We start from the raw sequence: 6,508 nt of genomic DNA on the forward strand, positions 1-6,508 counted from the left end.
CCAACACCTTGACTATACAACCCAGTGAGACCCATGTAGGAATTCTTAGCCTGCAGAACTTTAAAATAATAAGTTTATATTGCTTTAGCCACTAAGCTTTGGTAAATTGTTAGGACAGCACTGAGAAACTAATAACAATTAGGTTGGATGACCTCTGTCACCACTTCCTCTGGAAAGCTTCCCACAATCCCCTAAAACAGATGTGAACTCCCTCTATGGCAACCTCCATAGCATTTTCTTCATAGCTCAGCTCATCCTGACTATCATCTGACTTTGCAAGTTCAAGGACATAGCCTTACAATTGTCTGTATTCTGTGAAGTACCTATCTCAGAAAGTTGCAAAGAAGTCAAAATTCTCTAAGTATTTTTGAGCGAAGTGGAAAATAAAACAAAAATATTTTGCAAGAGACTGTCTTTTTTCCACTGTATATTTTTTCCTGTTTTGTCAAAGATTAATTGACCATAGAGTTGACGGTCCATATCTGGGCTCTCTACTCTGTTCCACTGGTCGATATGTCTGTTTTTATGCCAGTACCATGCTGTCTTGGTGATCACAGCTTTGTAATAAAGCTTGAAATCAGATAACATGATGCCCCCAGCTTTATTTTTGTTTTTCAACATTTCCTTAGCGATTCGGGGTCTCTTCTGATTCCATACAAATTTTTGGATTATTTGCTCCAGCTCTTTGAAGAATACCGGTGGAATTTTGATCGGAATGGCATTAAAAGTATATATTGCTCTAGGCAGTATAGACATTTTAACAATGTTTATTCTTCCGATCCAAGAGCATGGAATGGTCTTCCATCTTTTTGTGTCCAGCTATAAGTAGAAGAATGAAACTCAACCATTCTCTTACACCGTACACAAAGATAAACTCAAAATGGATAAAAGACCTCAACGTGAGACAGGAATCCATCAGAATCCTAGAGGAGAACATAGGCAGTCATCTCTTCGATATCAGCCACAGCAACTTCTTTCAAGATATGTCTCCAAAGGCAAAGGAAACAAAAGCAAAAATAAACTTTTGGGACTTCATCAAAATCAAAAGCTTCTGCACAGCAAAGGAAACAGTCAAAAAAACAAAGAGGCAACCCACGGAATGGGAGAAGATATTTGCAAATGACAGTACAAACAAAAGGTTGATATCCAGGATCTATAATGAACTCCTCAAACTCAACACACACGAAACAGGCAAACACATCAAAAAATGGGCAGAAGATATAAACAGACACTTCTCCAATGAAGACATACAAATGACTATCAGACACATGAAAAATTGTTCATCATCACTAGCCCTCAGGGAGATTCAAATTAAAACCACATTGAGATATCACCATACACCAGTTAGAATGGCCAAAATTAACAAAACAGGAAACAACATGTGTTGGAGAGGATGTGGAGAAAGGGGAACCCTCTTCCACTATTGGTGGGAATGCAAGTTGGTGCAGCCTCTTTGGAGAACAGTGTGGAGATTCCTCAAGAAATTAAAAATAGAACTTGCCTATGACCCTGCAATTGCACTCCTGGGTATTTACCTCAAAGATACAGATGTCGTGAAAAGAAGGGCCATCTGTACCCCAATGTTTATAGCAGCAATGGCCACGGTTGCCAAACTATGGAAAGAATCAAGATGCCCTTCAACGGACGAATGGATAAGGAAGATGTGGTCCATATACACTATGGAGTATGATGCCTCCATCAGAAAGGATGAATACCCAACTTTTGTAGCAACATGGACGGGACTGGAAGAGATTATGCTGAGTGAAATAAGTCAAGGAGAGAGTCAATTATCATATGGTTTCACTTATTTGTGGAGCATAACAAATATTATGGAGGACAAGGGGTCTTAGAGAGGAGAAGGGAGTTGGGGTAAATTGGAAGGGGAGGTGAATCATGAGAGACTATGGACTCTGTAAAACAACTGAGGGTTTTGAAGTGGCGGGGGGGTGGGAGGTTGAGGTACCAGGTGGTGGGTATTCTAGAGGGCACAGATTGCATGGAGCACTGGGTGTGGTGAAAAAATAATGAATACTGTTTTTCTGAAAATAAATAAATTAATTTAATTTTAAAAAAGAATAAAAAAAATTTGCAATCCGTAATTGTTTAAGTGTAGCAATCTAAATCATATCATACTCTTCAATTAAAGAAGACAAAACAAAAAAGAATAAAAAAAATTTGCAATCCGTAATTGTTTAAGTGTAGCAATCTAAATCATATCATACTCTTCAATTAAAGAAGACAAAACAAACAAGTTCTATTTTTAATTTCTTGAGGAATCTCCACACTGTTCTCCAAAGAGGCTGCACCAACTTGCTTGTGCTCGAAATCACCCAAAACTAGTAAGGAAACTGACAATAACAACAAAAAAGATAAATAAAATGATACTTTATTAAACTTCAAGAAGAGGAAATAACATGATATGAAAGAATATGATAAAGCAAATTCTATTACAGGAAAATGCTTCTCTTGGACATTTATAAGACATTTTCCCTCTGGAGAATGTAAACATCCAAAAAGACAAAAAGATAGAATTGCCTAATGCAATAGCCAGTTAGCTGGCTGAGTAGAGGTGGTCCTCAAGAGGATGTTACTAACTATCCATTGACCTTCCCATGGGACCTGGGCAATCAGAGGCTCTGAATACCTATCCCCTGTCCTTGGAATGTACACATTGCTCACCCTTCCCATGGTGGGAGCATTTTCAAGGATGCAGTCTCAAGGGGGTAGTGTGTTTTTGAGACCATCTGAATAGTGTATGTGACTGAACCCAGTTAAGGCCTTTATGTAAATGTTTAAGATTCTGGTGGGCATGAGAGACTATGGACTCCAAGAAACAAACAGGGTTCCAGAGGGGCTGGGGGAGGGAGGAATGAGTTAACCCCGTGACAGGTATTAAGGAGGGCACGTGTTGTAATGAGTACTGGGTGTTATACGCAACTAATGAATCATTGAAAAGCTAATGATATACTGTACGGTGATTCACATAACGTAACACAAATAAATGCATAAATAAATAAATAAATAATAAAAGGACTTCATTTGTGAAAAAAAAATTTTTTAAATAAAAGTTTTAATTCAAAAAAGAAAAGATTCTGGTGGGCAGATGTGGAGATCTGCTGCTTAAGACAAACCTGGAATGCCAGTTCTCTAGCTTATTAAACTTGCCACCTGCCATCTGAAGTAGCCTGCCTCTTTCCTAACTCTCTCCCTGCTTTCTGTGGAAAGGAACTACTTTTAGATTTTACCCAGGAAATTCCCAAGTGTTTGAACCAACAAATGGTGACCCAGCGAGGAGACCTAAGAATGGAGTCTTGGGAAAGAGGATTCAGGAGGGAAATCCTGGGTTGGCCCATGACCTCTGTGTGGGGAAGGTGACCTATATGTCAGAGGCTCGTGGGCTGCCACATGAAAACAGAGATGCCCCCAATGCCAGCTGCTTTAATGCACTTGTTTGAGGAACTACAGCAAAGCAGGGGGAAAATGGCAGCAGGTGGCCTGGCCTCTACTGTGGGCAGCTTCACCAGTCACTGATGCCCAACTAGAGACACACACATTAGAGAGTTAGAAGAGCTCAGGTTAGAGAAGAATGTGTGGGGATCCAACCCTCTGCTAGCTTTAGGGCTGGAAGATAAGGCATACTTACATAACACTAAAACTTAATTTTCCCTCATCCGCTAAAAGCATGAAGTTTTCTTGGACTATGGGTCTATTCTTGATAAGACTGTGGAAAGTTTTTCTTTCCCTTCTAAGTAATCTGCCCAGAAAACAAAAATTCTGTGTTTTCTCAAAATAATTTCCAGTGCTTCTTGTTGCATTTATCAAGTCTTTGACTTAAGAATTTCATCTTTACCAGACTAGCAGGAAAAAAAAAAAAAAAACTAAAACAGTAACACAAAAATACACTCCTAAAAGTTTTATTATGTGAAAGTAAGATATATTAATATAAATGTTTCAATGGTTGTATACATCTTAGGTTAAAAGAAACGCAAGCTCAGGTACATAAACTATTACAATAACTGTCTGCAGGCTTTGTTTCTAAATAATAATGTCTCAAAAGGAGACAATTAGTGGCAACTGTGTATGTTTTATTATTATACCAAAGGCCTTGAGGATTAGTCAGTGTCTTCGCTGTTTATTATATGTGGTTACTTCTAGAGTAAACAGTGAGTAAATCTTCATTAATTACATGTTACCCCCCAACAGAGAATCCCATAAGTTTCTATGTTTTATTGCTGGTTAACAAAATAATAGAGGAAAATTGACTAAAATCTCAGATCAGCATTGGTAGGGCAATTTTGCTTAAAATTGTTGAGCATATTTCTTTTTTTTTTAAGATTTATTTATTTATTTTAGAGAAAGATAGAGAGTTGAAGGGAAGGGGTAGTGGGTGAGGGAGAGAGAATCTCAAACAGTCTCTCTGCTGAGCATGAAGCCCCACTCGACTCCATCCCACACTCCTGAGATCATGACCTGAGCCGAAACCAAGAGCCAGACATTTAACCGAGTCCCATAAATTATTGAGAATATTTCTAGTACATGTCCCATCCACCAAGCTTATAGCCCTGACAAGACTGTAAAGGTAGAACAAAAGTAAGAACCAATGCAGAAAGATCACATGAACATTTGCATTTTTAAAAATTGCCTTCAATCCACTGCACTTGCTTTCCTGGTTAGGACTAGGAAAGATAAGGGAAGCACAAAGGAGACATTTCAGGTCTATTAATGATATTACTTCAAGGGTCCCTTAACACTATAGTCCCATATTTTATACTGCTTAGAGTTTAAATGCCTCTGTGTAATTGCAACTAACTCAAGAGATGATTGCAACCATACCAGGAAATCAAAATACTAAATCTTCGCTATCCTCCAAAATTCTTAGCTTTCAAACGTTCCTCCCCGACCCTTATCCCTGAATGCACTTAAGCAACCAATAGCTTTTACTCTGAGATTCCATCGTCCTGTTCCTACATCCTGTCCCATGATTAAGATAACTCATTTCCTCCCTACTTTCCAAGAATGTGAACAGTGAACACTTCTCAGAATAAAACTAAACTTAGAGTGACCCTCTCCAGTCAGCCTTCGAAATAGTTCAGCTACTTGCTCCCTGCAGAACACTCATCTCAAAGCTACTTCCATATTGTAATATTCTTAATACATGCTTGAGTTAATGACTTGGGATTGTTTTTTGTTTTTTGTTTCTTGTTTTTAAGATCTATGTATTTTATTTTTTAGAGAGACAGCAGGATGGAGGGGCAAAGGAAGAGGGAAAAAGAGAATCTCAAACGGAGTCCCTGCTGAGTGCAGAGCCTGACAGATGTGGGGCAAAATCCCAGGACTCTGAGATCAGGACCTGAACTGAAAACAAGAATCAAATGCTTAACTAACTGAGCCACCCAGGAACCCCTGTTTTTTGTCTCTTTCATTGAAGTACCTACCTTAAACATTGTAAATGTAAAACATATAGGCAGATCACCAGGCAGGCTTCACAGCAGATTTTCCATAAGTGGCAATTAATACTGATACAATCAATAAATAAACCATTTGTAGCCTGATTTCACTGGATGATGAGAAAGAAGATAATAATAATGTAGCTTAGGGAGGTAAAGAGCAAATAATTGGGTAGCAACTTGAAACAATCACAATGGAACAGTAAACTTTTGGAGGACAGACCAGACCCAACAGAAGGGCAACATTACCATCAGTAAGTTGAAGAGCAAACAGCAAGTTACTTTGAATATATTAAATTATTATTTTCATTAGAGATATCACACAGCCTTGCAGATTCCAGTCCATTCTTTCTAAACTGATACACATCCCCAATTACTTCTAGACAATTTTGAGAAGAAATTTTGTAGATTTCTTAGTGAAAGATTTCTGTGTCAAGCCTCTAGAAACAAGCCAGGTCTTTTCCTGCCATATAAGACTCTGACATAAGAATAGAAATAATAAGAGCATTTCTTTTTTTTTTTTTTCTCATGGTAAAAGGGAAGGTCAAAAATTTGCAGTCTTACCCCTTGACACTGTGAAATATGAAATGAACGAGGTCACTTATGTCCAGAGTTCCAAATAGAGCCAAGAGACCATTAAGGATATGAGCCTTCTGTGCACCCTCATCAGTGAAACCATCAATTTTTTAACTGGGTCAAACCACAGATATCCCAAGGACTCAGCCCAGATACCTGCAACCTGCTCCAGTAGGACACTTTGCTTAGTGTTTTAGCCTTTAGCAACCAATTATATTCAGTTCGGATTAGTTTTTCTGCCACCAACACCAATCAAAATTCTTCATAAAAAACATATGAAATATTCCCTTTTGTCTTTAAAATCCCTTGACTTTTGTCCCCTGAGGGGACACAGTTTGGGAGGCTACCCAAAGCTGTGCTTCCCGAATTGCAATGCTGAGGCCCCCAATAAATGCTTTTATTTTCGCTTTGCCTCTTTCCATGGTCAACACCAGATTTTGTAGGGTTAAAGACCTTCTACATCTTTGAAAAATGTTTATATCTGG

This window comes from Mustela erminea, chromosome 9 (genome assembly GCF_009829155.1).
Source record: "Mustela erminea isolate mMusErm1 chromosome 9, mMusErm1.Pri, whole genome shotgun sequence".
In the NCBI taxonomy this organism is placed as follows: domain Eukaryota; kingdom Metazoa; phylum Chordata; class Mammalia; order Carnivora; family Mustelidae; genus Mustela; species Mustela erminea.